Here is a 13,995-nt window from a genome sequence, read left to right as displayed (position 1 = left end):
ATTGCAAATAAATGATTATTTCTAGAACAGAAATTGATCAGGTTTACACTACTAATTCAGGATTGTACACTAAACCCGCTTTCCGGAATGCCCTATGGCTCCCTGTAATAATATTAATATTTAAATTACCAGATAATAAAATCAGTGCTTTAATGTTAGAATTGATTCTCAAAATGAGACAGTCACATGAAAAGAATCAATATCTCAGTATCATTCCGCACGCCCTTTGCAAGTATAATGCAGCAGTAGTGCCTGCAGAAAAATTTGAGTGGTATGACCATCAGGGGCCAGTTAAATTTGAGGAGTTGGCCATGATGGGTCTGTTTCTGAAGGCTAACAGCTGAAAGAGAAAAAGGGGAGAATTTAACATTATGTCAGTAATCCGCTACTCAGCATGCTGCCAGAGGGCAGGGGATCCGTGTCAGCAGATCGATCGGTCAGATTTACTGATGTGGGGTGGCATCATGGATGATCCCTTAGATCTACCTCCTATAGGGCAGCTTCATCGGCAGCCAGTTTGAACATTAGATTAAAGCTTCCATTGTTACTATGGATTTGTTATTGTCGGATTCCCCGAATGGGAATGCATAAGGTTTTGGGGCCCATCAGCCACCCATGGACTCTTATCCCTTTAGTAACTCAGAAAGTATGTGACAGGTCTTTTTCTAGCGTCACAGAGATGTTGTATGGTTGAAGATCTGGAACCGATCATATATTGAGGCAAATCAGATCATAACTGAACCAGTGTCATTTTGTAGTGGCACGTAAGAAGAGGCATCTATACTGGTGAACCTGATCACATTGACATGTACGATTTTTTAGGGGGGCAGGGAGGGTGTGTGGGAGGGCTTGAGATAGTAGAAGTTTGCAGTTTGGCAGTGGAGTAGTAGAAGTTTGCAGTGTGGCAGTGGAGTTTTGACGTGTGTACGTCAAACCAAGTTTTCATTTTTTAGCTGCATCCAGGACGACAGACAGAGGAGATGAAAAGCATTTACTAACAGCAACGTGAACGTGACCTGTGGGCTTCTCACCAAAGCCAGGGAACGACTGGCTGCACTTGATCCCCAAGCTGGTAAGTTCCGCTTTAGTTTTGTTGTTTCAGGTCAGGCCATGGACATGTCGAGTAGAGGCAGCTCCAGCCTCCAGGACTGCATCCTCTTCAGAAGTCCATCCAGCCATGATGATGAGACTTTATTTGCCATTTGCACAAGTATAAAGGAATTCTGCAGTTTTCACATGTCCAGTCTTTCTGATATGCTATTGTTAGCCATTTATCTAGCACCCCTGGGGCAGTTTTTGGCATTAGTGGCCTTGCTGAAGAGCCCAACAGTGATATGAATTGAACTAACAACCTTCTGCTCCCAGGCACAGAGTCCAATCTCACAGAGCCACAAACTACTACATTAAGCGCAGGACAAGTTTCCAGGTGCTTCAGATCTTCAACCTGCTAACCCAGTTAGAGCAGAACTGAGAGCTCAATGTCTGATGCTGCCAGACACATCCATCTTCTGTGTCAGGATTCTGCTAAATAAACAGCTTCAATGCATGTTCTTCATCCCTTTCTGTTCATGGACGTCCCCCTGCAGGGCTGTGGCCAGCTGCATCATGGACCAGAAACCTCCCCAGCTAAGTGTGGCAGATGTGAAGGAGGAAGCACAGGACGTCCTCATATCGGATGTGGACGGGGCCGGGCACAGCAGCCCTGACAAGGTGAAATGGAGTGACATGAGATGAGAATTAAACAGTCTCTGTGTGTCCTGCATCCAGCAGTGTAACTGCATCCAGCAGTGTAACTATGACAGTGAGTCTGTATCTAAACACCTTCACAGGCCTGCTGTCATGTCAGCTGTGCTTTTACCCTGTAGTACCTTCAGCAGTGAGCTGCTTAGATGGATTAGGAGTGGAGAGAGAGCAGCAGCTTGTGTTCAGTATCAGTCAGGAAAAATGTGTCCTGTATGATACCTGGTAAAGACATTGGTAGATCTGGCCCTGCTTCTTTGTGTGATGCTGAAACATTTCGCTTTCAGTAACATAGACCAAATTAACACTTTACCAACTGATTTTATTGACTCTGTTCTCTGTTACTCAAAGCGACAGGTATTTTAGGAATTGTAGCGACCTGGATTGATAACTGGTTAACAGATAGGAAGCAGCGAGTAGTTATAAGAGGCACAATGTCACAGTGGGCCTGCGTTCATAGTGGGGTACCGCAGGGTTCAATTTTAGGACCACTATTGTTCCTAATTTACATAAATGATATAGACACCAATATATACAGTAAACTGGTGAAATTTGCAGATGACACCAAGGTGGGTGGTTTAGCAGATACTGAACTAGCGGCTCAGCAGCTACAGCGGGATCTTGATTTAATTAGTGACTGGGTCGATACCTGGCAGATGAAATTTAACATAGACAAATGTAAGGTACTCCATGTAGGGAGCAGAAATATAAAGTACAGGTATTTTATGGGACCTACTGAAATAAAGGTAGCTGATAATGAGAAAGACCTTGGTGTGTATGTTGATGCTTCCATGTCTCATTCTCGCCAGTGCGGGGAAGCAATAAAAAAGGCCAATAGGATGTTGGGGTATATCTCCAGGTGTGTGGAGTTTAAGTCAAGGGAGGTAATGCTAAGATTATACAATTCCTTGGTGAAACCTCACCTAGAATATTGTGTGCAGGTTTGGTCACCACATCTTAAAAAGGACATTGCGGCCTTAGAAAAGGTGCAGCGTAGGGCCACAAGAATGATTCCTGGTCTTAGAGGAATGTCATACGAGGAAAGGTTAGTTGAGCTAAATCTGTTCAGCCTCAAGCAAAGGAGACTGAGGGGGGACATGATCCAGGTCTATAAGATTCTAACAGGTTTGGATTCTGTTCATCCAAATAGTTACTTCAGCATTAGTTCAAATACAAGAACTCGTGGCCATAGGTGGAAATTAGCGGGAGAACATTTCAAACTGGATTTAAGGAAGCACTTCTTTACACAGCGTGTAGTCAGAGTATGGAATAGTCTTCCTGATAACGTAGTGCAAGCTGAATCCTTGGGTTCCGTTAAATCAGAGATAGATAAGATTTTAACAACTCTGAGCTATTAGTTAAGTTCTCCCCAAGCGAGCTCGATGGGACGAATGGCCTCCTCTCGTTTGTATAGTTCTTATGTTCTTATGTTCTTTTCCTCAGAAAGCAGAGAGTACAGTGTGTCCCATTTTTAATGGGGAGGTGAAAGAAGAAACAGTGTTTCAGGACGTGACTGAGGAGAAGCTGGATGGGAGTGTCAGACCTCCAATCCCAGGTGACTATAGAAACATCTATCAGCTTACAGAAAATTCCACATGCAGCATCACACAGATATCTACTGCTGTCTGCAATATGTGTTACTGAAGTCTTGGTCTGTTAGACTCCACTGCCATGGACATTATTTCTCCTGAATCCATCACTATTATTCCCATTACCCATTTCCAAGCTTATGTTTGCTCTTCTCCTTGCGTCATTATTCAGTCCAAGCTCTCATTCCAGGGAGGAGAATGAACAAGTTCCCTTGTCCTCACTGTCCAATACTGCCATATACGTCAGAGATTTTCGTCCAGAGACACATCAAGAAATCCCACCCTGAGAAGTTTGACCCCAGTGTGATACTGAAAATTCTCTGCTGCTCCCATTGTGGGAAGAGGTTCAGTCATTTAGGAAACCTAAAGAAGCATGAGAGGATTCACACAGGTAAGAAGCCCTACCAGTGTTCCCAGTGTGGGAAGAGCTTCCGTCAAGAAGGAACCCTAAATATCCACCAGCGGATTCACAAAGGGGAGAGGCCCTTCAAATGCTCCCAGTGTGGGATGAACTTGGGTCAGTTAAGAAACCTAAAGGGCCATCGGCGGATTCATGCAGGGGCAAGACCCTTTAAGTGCTCTTGTTATGGGAACGGCTTTAGTCATTTAGGAAAACTAAAAGAACACCAGCAGATTCATGCAGGGGAGAGGTCCTACCAGTGTTCCCACTGTAAGAAGAACTTCAGTCAAGTAGGAGCCCTAAAAATCCACCTGCGGACTCACACAGGGGAGAGGCCCTACCAGTGTCCCCACTGTAAGAAGAACTTTAGTCAAGTAGGAGGCCTAAAGATCCATCAGCGGATTCACACAGGGGAGAGGCCCTACCAGTGCTCCCAGTGTGGGAAGGACTTCAGTGATTTAGGAAACCTGAAAAAGCACCAGCGGATTCACACAGGGGAGAAGCCCTACCAGTGCTCCCAGTGTGGGAAGTGCTTCACTCATGTAGCAAGCCTAAAGAATCACCAGCGGATTCACACAGGGGAGAGACCCTACCAGTGCTCCCAGTGTGGGAAGAGCTTTACTCAAGCAGGAGTCCTAAAGAAGCACCAGAGGATTCACACTGGGGAGAGGCCCTACCAGTGCTCCCAATGTGGGATCAGCTTCAGGTATTTACGAGCCCTGAAGGTTCATGAGCAAACTCACACTGGAGAGAAACTGTACCCCTGCTCCCAGTGTGAGAAGAGCTTCAGTGCCTTAGAAAAACTAAAGAAGCATCAGAAGATTCATACAGGGGAGAGGCCCTACCAGTGTTCCCAGTGTGGGAAGAGCTTCATTCACTTAGGAAACCTAAAGGACCACCAGCGGATTCACACAGGGGAGAGACCCTACCAGTGCTCCCAGTGTGGGAAGAGCTTCATTCATTTAACAAACCTAAAGAAGCACCAGCGAATTCACACAGGGGAGAGGCCCTACCAGTGCTCTCAGTGTGGGAACAGCTTCAGTGTTTTAGGAAAACTAAAGGAACACCAGCGGATTCACACAGGGGAGAGACCCTACCAATGTTCTCACTGTAAGAAGAACTTCAGTCAAGTAGGAACTCTCAAGATCCATCAACGGATTCACACAGGGGAGAGGCCCTACCAGTGCTCCCACTGTACGAAGAACTTCAGTCAACTAGGAACCCTAAAAATCCACCAGCGGATTCACACAGGGGAGAGGCCCTACCAGTGCTCCCAGTGTGAGAAGAGCTTCACTCAAGTTGGAGCCCTAAAGAAGCACCAGCGGGTCCATACAGGGTAGAGGCCATTCCAGTCAATGAGGACAACTAAAGTGACATGAGCGGACTCAGGGAATGTAGTCATAGTGTGATTAACAAACAGTTTGCTGTATAGAAGGATTGTTTGTAGACTGTAGCCACAGACGATGGCTTGTATATCCTGAACTTGCCTGAAGTTTCTTCTGGATCTGATCCTGTCCAACCCATGTGAGGGATTGCTGGAAGTGGGTAGCAGAGCTTCCCTGCTGGGGTCTGGCCTCAGCACCCTCATTATTCTTTTGTCAGCCCCCCACCCTGTCTCCAGGTTTTCTGAGCTCCCTGGGGACACTTACATACAGTGTGGATACAGCTGTCATGGTCCATGCTGCTCCTGGCCAAAGTAGAGGTGCTGACTGCAGGCTTTACAGTGCATAAAAACAAAAGAAATTTACAAACAAGCGGAGGCCATTCGGCTCATCGAGCTCATTTCGGGAGATCTCAATTAATACCTGAGAGTTGTTAAAATCTTATCTAGCTCTGATTTAAAGGGACCCAAGGTTTTAGCTTGCATTACATTAACAAGAAGACTATTCCATACTCTAACTACAAACTGTTTAAAGGGGTGCTTTCTGAAATCCGGTTCAAAATCAGTATTTGGTTGAACAGCATCCACACCTGTTAGAATCTTATATATTGGATCCTGTCCCCCCTTAATCTCCTTTGCTCGAGGCTAAACAGATTCAGCTCAGCTAAACTCTCCTCATAAGACATTCCTCTAAGACCAGGAATCATTCTTGTAGTCCTACGTTGAACCCTTTCTAAGGCAGCAATGTCATTTTCAAAGTAAGGTGACCAAACCTGCGCACAGTATTCTAGGTGGAGTCTTACCAAGGAATTGTATAATCTTAGCATCACCTCCCTTGACTTAAACTCCACACACCAAGAGATGCAACCCAACATCCTATTGGCCTTTTTAGTTGTTTCCCCACACTGGCGAGAATGAGACATGGAAGCATCAACATACACACCAAGGTCTTTCTCATTATCAGCTACCTTTATTTCAGTGGAACACATAAAATACTTGTACTTTATATTTCTGCTCCCTGCATGGATTACCTTACATTTATCTATGTTAAATTTCATCTGCCAGGTATCAGCCCAGTTACTAATTAAGTCAAAATTCTGCTGTAGCCTCTGTGTCGCTAGTTCAGTATCTGCTACACCACCCAACTTAGTGTCGTCTGCAGATTTAACCAGTTTACTGTATATATTGGTGTCAATATCATTAATGCAAATTAGGAACAATAGTGGTCCTAAAATTTAACCCTGCGGTACCCCACTATGAACACAAGTCCACTGTGACATTGTGCCTCTAATAACTACTTGCTGCTTCCTGTCTGTTAGCCAGTTTTCAATCCAAGCTGCCACAGTTCCTAAAATCCCTACTGCTTCGAGGGTATGCAAGAGCCGTTTGTGGGGGACAACATCAAAGGCCTTCTGGAAATCTAAGTAGATCACATCATAGGCCTTTTTGAGATCAATTTCTCCTATAGCTTCCTCAAAGAAGTCAAGTAGATTAATTAAACAGGATCTACCTCTCCTAAATCCATGTTAACTATCTCTCAGAATGTTATTTGAATCCAGGTAATCTACCATTTTCCCTTGGATTATAGCTTCCATTACTTTTCCTGTTATGCAAGTTAAACTAATTGGCCTATAGTTAGATGGATTTTCTATCTCCTTTTTTGAACACAGCGCCTACAGGGCAGGTACCGCATGCAGGCAGAGAGAAGCTGCCGGAAGGGACCCTAATGCTGGCACATGATGAAATGCTGCTGTAGCAGAGGCTGGTCCAGGCTGCTGGAAGCCCCTCTCTGAATCAGGGGGGTTTGCAGGCTGGATGGGTTATGCTCAGAGTCCTGCTGGGGTATCTGAGTGGGACCAGGTAGGGAGTAGTCATGTTTATTATTGGTCAAACTGGGCAATGATGGTAAAGCCCTGGATAATATCGACAGTAATAATAAGCAGGCGAGGCCTTAACTTAGGGTGACCAGATAATCCATGTCAGGGAGGACACTCTGAGCTAGGACAGGAATTGTAAATTACCATTTCAATTAAACGGACCTGGATTTCACTTGAACACTGAGCTCTTGCTGTGTGCTGATTGGTCAGTCTCCTATAAGCATGCATGTGTCACTAATGCTAATGTGAAACAGCTGGATGAGTCTTTCAGTCAAGGAAACAAACCAGTCAAAGCACAAGAAGAGCTGAACTCTTTAGCCGAGCACAGGAGCCTTTTAATTTGGAAGTAGTTTGTAAAACCCGAAGTAGCTCAAAGTGTCCTCCCTGACATGGATTATCTGGTCACCCTACTTAACTACTGCCCCCCCCCGTGGATGGGAAGCACACTTAGCCTGTCCCTGTACTTCATGTCCTTCATTGACTGTACTGTAGTTCACCATTCCATGCTCTCATGCTCAGTTTGTTTCCAGTTTTGATTGAGGTGTAATGTAATTTTTTTTTAGTTATTTGAGTTCTCACAGAAAATCCAAAAGGTTTTTTTTTTTGCTGGGGCAGTAGTTTGAAAGGTAATTGCAAGAACTTCCTGACCAGCAGCACCCCCCGAATTATAAATATATTAATGAATGATCAAATGAATGAATAATAAAATGTTCAGCCATTTGCAAGGATTTTGATTTGTTTCAGATGTTTCTGATGTAAGTGCTTTTGGGATACTGTTTTGAAGAAATGGATTTGGGTTTCATCGGTCAATTTTTGCCCACGTTTGGGAATCTGCAAAATATCTCATGTTTTGAGATTCCATGCTACCTGTCTATTAGGAAGTTACTGACCGAATGACAGGTGGGGGCTGCGTCAGTTTGGAGTGGAGGAATTCCTGGGTGGTGATGTTAAAGGCCGAGCTGAAGTCCTGTTATGCACGATTTTTTGGGAATTGGTGTAATGGTGGAACGTTTGAAACAGGAGGGAACTTGGCACAGTTCTAGTGATCTGTTGAAGATCTGAGTGGAGAATGGAGCCAGTTGATCAGAGGGTGGCTGCAGTCAATCCCAGGCAGCATAGAACACGAAGCAAGGGTGCCAGTGTACACAACCACAGTGTGGGCTCTTTAGGGATCCATGGGGCGCAACATGGGGGAGACCATACACCAGTGTTGTCAATCAAATGTTGCTGAAACAATGGGTAATTTAATTAACCTTTTTATATATATTTACAAATGCTAATTTCAGAAATCATAATATTTTAGTTTGTTTCTTTTCAGAACATTTATAAATTAATAATTTAAACAAAATACAAGTTTTTGTTCATCATTATACCCTCTGGCTCAGTTCTTTGCACAATATTGAAAAGCATTTTAGGTTTAATAAAAACGTGACCAGTTTTAATAAATGTATGCCTTTACTGAAATGCGGAACCGTAAAGAGGCTCCGTTACTAATGGTAATAATATGTGTTATTAAACAGTTGGGATTGATTTGATTGATTCCTTTTTGACATGAGCAATATGACGCCTTCGGGCAGTGAGGGGGCGTGGCCAAGCACAGGAGCAGCAGGTATTGCGTCATGGCGTTAAGCGTACTACGCAATGCGTCGTTATGCTCGTTACGTCTCAGCGTGAAGTTCTGTTCGCCAGTAGAGTAGCCGGAAGGAGTATGTGAGATGAAAGGTGAGTATTACAGATAGGCGATACCACTAATCTCCTTTTTTGATTCGATACCAAATAATATCAAGGTTGGTTTCCCGATGCCGGTATTCCGTGTCTGTTCAAACCTTTTTGGCACCTTAAGGAAAAATTAGTATAGCTGTCTTACCATCTATTCTCACATGCTTCTGTCTTTTCTAACCAGAAGAAACCTGTTAGTCAATTAAGAATTCACTGTAAATATTTGGCATGGGTATGAATAATTTTGGTCTTCACTCTATTGTATCCAGAAACACTGATTATGACTTCGGGGATTGAGTTTACTCAAGTCTGAGTATGTTAACTGAAGCGTGATCTCATGAATCAACAAAAAACGAGCAACCGATGGTTGATAAAGAACTCGTCATGGAAACAGATGCCAAAAAGTGTACAGCCGTGATTGCCGTGGTTGGAAATTGAGATATCAACAACTGCACAAGTAGATTATAAATTTATTTTAAAGAAAAAGGAACAAGGGAGAGAGAGATTGTATGGCAAAACTGCAAAACTAATAGACGCGTAGCTACTCTAATTTTATTTAAAGTTCATCAAACTGATGCGGTCGAAAACAGTGTCCAATATAGCGGATAGAATATTTCACATGAATAGTTCAGTATAAGTACATTGTGCTGTATATGTCTGCACTCTTTTTTTTCTTTTTTTTACAGTATAACTTTCCTTATTTATGACATATTTTATTGAAGCTTCGCAAAGAAGGTCCATACAGACAATCACGGTAACAGCGGTGTCACTGCGCCCACTAGTGGTGCGCATATGACACATACATCACATCTCTTCTTCATTTAATGTCAGTCACTTCAAACGTGAACGTGATGCTGCAACATAACTCTCTTTCCCTACTTTTTAAGTATTAACCTTCAGCATAATGCATCATAAAGCTTGGCATACAATCTCTTATTCCAAAGTCTTCCAGCAGTTCCGAAACACTGTTTCTACTATATTAAATGCCTTGAGCAAACTGGTGCTTTAATAATGCAAAATGGGTAATGCTTACTAGTCTCTCAGTGTGGAGTGTTGGTTACCTCTGATGTTCCATGCGGTGACAGTGCACTCACTGGATCAGCAGATGGATGAGTAGCAGGTTCAGGTATTGTGTTCTCCAGCAAAGACAGATCTTCAGAAATGAGAAGACTGTTTTCCTCTGTCGTGGAGCATCCATCTCAACCCGTTGGGCCAGCATCTGGTCAGCATGGTGTCTCCAGTGAGTTCACTGTGCTGTGACCCCGAAGCTTTGCTCTCACCAGTAAATGTGTCTTTGTGACTCAAGGTAGGCAGAGAGACATATTGTATATAGATGGGCCAATGGCAAATAAAGGATTATTTCAGTTCAATACTAGGCTTGTGAAATGTGAGATGTTAATGTAGATATTGCATGTTATGTCTATGCAACTGTAATAGTCAGCTGAGTTGAGACCATCAATAAGTTTTGCTAAAACACTTTTATTCTATCATAGGAAACACAACTTAGCAAGCTTTGCAATTTTACTGATGGTTCTTTATCAATATTATACAACATTTGTTTTAAAAAATCAGTCTAAAATTTATCGCTGCTGGAGTTGCCTGAGCCAGTCATAATCATTTTACTGATCAGTTAAATTTGAGGAGTTGGCCATGATGGGTCTGTTTCTGAAGCCTAGCAGCTGAAAGAGAAAAAGGGGAGAATTTAACATCATGTCAGTTATCCGGTACTCAGCATGCTGCCAGAGGGCAGGGGATCCGTGTGAGTGGATCGATTGGTCAGATTTATTGGTGTCAGCCGGCATCACGGATGACCCTGTAGGGCAGCTTCAGCTTCCATCGATGCTTTGGATTTGTTATTGTTGGATTCCCCGAATGGGAATACGTAAGGTTTTGGTCAGCCGCCTGCGGACTCCTATCCTCTTAGTGGAATAATGCATAAAGCATGACAGATCTTTTTCAAACTTCACAGACACATTGTATGGGGGAAGATCTGAATCTGTTCGTACTTCAAGAAAAATCAGATCAAAATTGAAGTAGTGTCACTTAGTGGCATATAAGAAGGTTGATAGGTCACACAAAGTTGGGCTTTTACAGTTTTTCTGAATTGCTGAAACACATTTCCAAAAATCTCATCTCTTTGTCTCAGAACACTAAATACAAACTCTAAAATTCAAGCTACACTCATACAACCTTCGACTTGTCTTGCAAAACCAAACATTTGACCCAAAACTATTTTAACTTTACTCAAAATCAAACACTACTGTCAAAAACCACACAACACCAGCCAATGTGCAAACACAACTTAGCAACGATTACACACTACATAAATAAACACAAAACACTGTGGGATAGCAGGAAAATAATATTTATTTATTAATTTATTCTTGTACTCACATTTAAACAAAAAAGCTCACATATAAACAAAAAAGAACTGCAGCAAAAAAAGTTTTATATAAAAAAATATATATATATATTTTTACAGCATATTCAGAAAATTTATTCTGCCTCAGCATCACGCCTCTGTGCTGGGTCAGGCCACAGGACTTCATCCACATCACATGCTATGTTCTCCCTTGCAAGGCAACGAGGAAAGAATCCTTTAGCATGCCGAATCCAGCCCTGGCAAGATTCCACTCCTATCTCACCACATGCTCCATTCATTGCTTGAAGTAGATTTTCCTGTGTGTAAGGGTTTCGGTCGTATACTTTCCATCTCCATGCCGAGAAAAACTCCTCAATAGGGTTTAAAAAGGGAGAGTATGGTGGAAGAAACACATTCATAAAATGCTGCTCATTGTGAAACCAATCGCGAATTCTTTGACCACGGTGAAAGCTCACATTGTCCCAAATGATAACATACATGGGGTGCTCTGCCTGCTCGCGATCTCTCTGCTCAAGCAAAGCATCCCGTAGACCATCCAGGAATGTTAGTAGAATTTCGGTGTTGTATGGCCCAACAGTAACATGACTGTGGAGAACCTCATAGCTGCTGATGGCAGCACAGATAGTTACATTTCCACCACGCTGGCCAGGCAGTTCAATAATGGCACGTTGACCTACGATGTTGTGACCTCTTCTTCTCATTTTTGCTAGATTGAATCCAGCTTCATCCACGAAGATGTATTCATGAGGCCTAACCATTGAGTCAAGCTCAAAGATTCTCTGTACACAGTGAAAACAAACTACATTTAGTTCTGTAAATGACACAGTATGATGTATACATGTGCTGCTTCCCAGACAATACAGGATACATTCTAGTACTGAGTTTACTGTAAAAGTTTACTTACACATATTGACATCGTTGCTCTTTCAATATCTCACAGTTTCGTCCAAATGGTACCTGATTAACTTGTTTCATCCTTATCCTGTTGCGTTGCAGGACACGGTCAATTGTTGACAGACTCACACTAATTATTCCCTCAAAATGTATGTTGTCTTCTATAATCCGCTGCTGTATTTCACCCAGTCGAATTGCATTATTTTGATGGACCATATCCACAATAAGTGTCTCCTGGTGTTGTGAGAACATGAGTGTTCTTCCACCCTCATGTGGCCGTCTTTCAATTCTAAAAAAAACCCCATTTAGTTAGACGTATACTATATATATATATATATATATATATATATATATATATATATATATATATATATATATATATATATATATACATACACTCACCTAAAGGATTATTAGGAACACTATACTAATACGGTGTTTGACCCCCTATCACCTTCAGAACTGCCTTAATTCTACGTGGCATTGATTCAACAAGGTGCTGAAAGCATTCTTTAGAAATGTTGGCCCATATTGATAGGATAGCATCTTGCAGTTGATGGAGATTTGTGGGATGCACATCCAGGGCACGAAGCTCCCATTCCACCACATCCCAAAGATGCTCTATTGGGTTGAGATCTGGTGACTGTGGGGGCCATTTTAGTACAGTGAACTCATTGTCATGTTCAAGAAACCAATTTGAAATGATTCGAGCTTTGTGACATGGTGCATTATCCTGCTGGAAGTAGCCATCAGAGGATGGGTACATGGTGGTCATAAAGGGATGGACATGGTCAGAAACAATGCTCAGGTAGGCCGTGGCATTTAAACGATGCCCAATTGGCACTAAGAGGCCTAAAGTGTACCAAGAAAACATCCCCCACACCATTACACCACCACCACCAGCCTGCACAGTGGTAACAAGGCATGATGGATCCATGTTCTCATTCTGTTTACGCCAAATTCTGACTCTACCATTTGAATGTCTCAACAGAAATCGAGACTCATCAGACCAGGCAACATTTTTCCAGTCTTCAACTGTCCAATTTTGGTGAGCTCGTGCAAATTGTAGCCTCTTTTTCCTATTTGTAGTGGAGATGAGTGGTACCCGGTGGGGTCTTCTGCTGTTGTAGCCCATCCGCCTCAAGGTTGTGCGTGTTGTGGCTTCACAAATGCTTTGCTGCATACCTTGGTTGTAACGAGTGGTTATTTCAGTCAAAGTTGCTCTTCTATCAGCTTGAATCAGTCGGCCCATTCTCCTCTGACCTCTAGCATCAACAAGGCATTTTCGCCCACAGGACTGCCGCATACTGGATGTTTTTCCCTTTGCACATCATTCTTTGTAAACCCTAGAAATGGTTGTGCGTGAAAATCCCAGTAACTGAGCAGATTGTGAAATACTCAGACCGGCCCGTCTGGCACCAACAACCATGCCACGCTCAAAATTGCTTAAATCACCTTTCTTTCCCATTCTGACATTCAGTTTGGAGTTCAGGAGATTGTCTTGACCAGGACCACACCCCTAAATGCATTGAAGCAACTGCCATGTGATTGGTTGATTAGATAATTGCATTAATGAGAAATTGAACAGGTGTTCCTAATAATCCTTTAGGTGAGTGTGTGTGTGTGTATGTGTATATATATATATATATATATATATATATATATATATATATATATATATATATATATATATATATATATATATATATATATATATATATATACATACACACACACACACACACACACACACACACACACACACACACACACACACATACATATTATTCAGTAAATGTTTTCAAACACAGTACGGTTGCACACGCTGCCCTGCCTCCCTCATAGTCATGCCATGCACCAGAACATGATCTATGACAGTTGCTCGAATGTCATTTGAAATTACAGATCTTCTTCTTGGTCTTAGTCCTTGCCCACCACCTCTGACACGGACTCCCCTTCCTCTTCTGTTGTATTGATCCATTGTTGGATCCACTCATGCCATTTGCATTTGA

General features: G+C 42.6%; 2 pseudogenes; both read left to right on the top strand.

Moving 5' to 3' along the window:
* Positions 1–13,995, top strand: part of LOC111836240 (uncharacterized) — a 46,735-nt pseudogene that overhangs the window by 25,904 nt on the left and 6,836 nt on the right.
* Positions 1,599–5,108, top strand: LOC140577644 (uncharacterized; annotated as a pseudogene).

This window comes from Paramormyrops kingsleyae, chromosome 7, assembly GCF_048594095.1.
Source record: "Paramormyrops kingsleyae isolate MSU_618 chromosome 7, PKINGS_0.4, whole genome shotgun sequence".
NCBI lineage: Eukaryota > Metazoa > Chordata > Actinopteri > Osteoglossiformes > Mormyridae > Paramormyrops > Paramormyrops kingsleyae.
This window is presented reverse-complemented; position numbering and strand designations above follow the sequence as displayed.